Below are 2,360 nucleotides of genomic sequence, written 5' to 3' on the forward strand. Positions count from 1 at the left end.
CACACACACACACACACACACACGCGTGCACGCTCATCTCCGCAGCAGCTGTGGCCCGACAGTGCGTTCATCCTGGACGCCTGCTTGGTTTCCAGCACACAGCTGTTGAATTGACCCTCACTCACCCTCCAGCTGTTGTTTGCAGATTGAGAAGCTGGACAACTGAGGGAGAAGAGGCAAAACTATGCTAAGTAGAGGAGGACAAGATTAGCCTACTCCTTTCTTGGAATCTCAGGGATCCAAGGACTGTGTTGTGCGGATCAGGATCAGCCATTCAGGCCCCAGAAAATACCCGTCCACCTGTCTTCACTCACACAGCCAGAAAGCCAAGCCCTTGTTTAGGCAGCTGAGGAAGCGAAACAATGTGCCATTGGAACTGTGACCACTGTGAGGCCAACTCCCAAATCTTCCTCTTGGGCCCTGACTACAGTCTTGAGCTCCAGACCTGCCTTTCCAGTGTCAGGTCCCAAGGAACATCCTGCCAGACCCTCAAATGCAGTGTGAGCTCGAGAAGATCCCTATTCCCAGCCTAGCAGACCCTCCTCCTGGGTTCTTCCTCTCAGCGGCATCCCTCCCCCAGCCCCCTGCCTGCAGTATGCACAGGCTAGAAACCTCAGGTCACTTTCAAAGCCCTCTTCTCCTCCACTCCACACCCCTTCCATCTCATAGATCTGCCCCTTACATTCATTTCTACAGAAACGATTCTCTCTCACCTAAATCACTACACGGCTCTGGCAACTGCTCACCCTGTCTCATTTCTGTCCTTCCTTAGACACTGTTTCCTAATCAGCTCAAATTCTGTCCCCTGCTTATAAAACAACAATGGCTCTTCTTGACCTATGACGCTCCTGAACAAGGTTTTCAAGGACCACCATGGTTACCCACCACTCCACTTTTCTCATCTGTCCTTATGTAATAGGAAATAACCTTTGTACTCAATTCAGTATTACAAGTTAATCGCTAAAGGGATTTTGCCTATAAGCTTAAATGATACATAATGGGGGGCTTCCCTGGTGGCTCAGTGTTAAGGAATCTGCCTGCCAATGCAGGAGACACAAGAGACACGTGTTTGACTCATGGGTCGGGTCACACCAATCCTCTGGAGAAGGAAATGACAACCCATGCCAGTATTCTTGCCTAGACAATCCCACGGATAGAGAAACCTGGTGGGCTACAGTCCCTTGGGGTCCCCAAAGAGTCAGACACAACTTAGTGACTAAATAATAGTACATAATGGCTCATCTCTGGGAACCCTGCTTCCCAGGTAATAAGCATTAAACTAAAATACCTTTGTTTAGCTTATAGGAAACATCCTGACCAGGCCCACCTCTGAATGACTGCAGGGAGGAAGAAATTAACACATCCCTTCCAGAGGCTGACCGGAACCAGGAAGTATTTTAATTTACTCCCTCTTCCCACCCTTCTTTTGTCCTTTTTTGTCTGGATTCTTTCACTCAACCTAATTATTCAAAATAATTCAAAAGTCTAAAAGTTGAATGAACTTCAAAAGTTCATTCATCTTGTTGCATGATATCAATAGTACATAAACAGTATTCCATTGTTTATCCAGTCACCTGTTGATAGACATACAGGTTGTTTCCAGTTTTTCTTGCTTGTTCAAACTTTGAAGTTTTTTTTAAATTTTTTAATTGGATGATAATTGCTTTACAATATTCAAATTCTAACTGAGGCAAGATAGTTCTTTGGGGCACAAGCTCACTATCTCCTTGCTTTGCTGGCCTTCCAAATAAAGTCATTATTCCTTGCCCCCAAAACTGGTCTCTCAATTACTGGCCTGTTGTGTGGTGAAATGTATGAGCTTAGACTCAGTAATGCTTGGATCCCTCCTAATCTTCCAGCCATTACAAACTCCTTGTCTCCCTAAAACATGGCAAACACGCCCCACCGTTGCTCATACTACTTCCTCAATATGGAATCTCTTTCATCCCTTTCTTTGATTAACCTTGAGTCTTAGATCAAAGGCTGCCTCCTCACCTCCTCCTTGGAAAATCTGTTTCTTCTTCATTCCCATGATTCTTTGAGATATAGATTATTTTTTGAGTGTAGTTTATGTTTCATGTCATCTTATGCCTTAGCCAGTTCACCCCTTTCATTCTATACATTAAAATACTGAGGCACAATATCTACATTTACTAGTAAATTACTTAGCAAATAGTGGTTGAATTAAAACCAATTCCTAGAAAGAACAGGCCAACTCACCAGGTAAAACTAGGATAAGATTAGCTTCACAAGGCAGCATGGGGTTGAGGGGATATTCAAAGAGTAATACCAGAGAAAAGAGTTGAGGGTGGAAGGCAAAGACGGATCACCGCCTTACTTTGGCAGTGAGCAAAAGGGAA

Source organism: Bison bison, unplaced genomic scaffold (assembly GCF_000754665.1).
Source record: "Bison bison bison isolate TAMUID 2011002044 unplaced genomic scaffold, Bison_UMD1.0 scf7180017864041, whole genome shotgun sequence".
Lineage (NCBI taxonomy): Eukaryota > Metazoa > Chordata > Mammalia > Artiodactyla > Bovidae > Bison > Bison bison.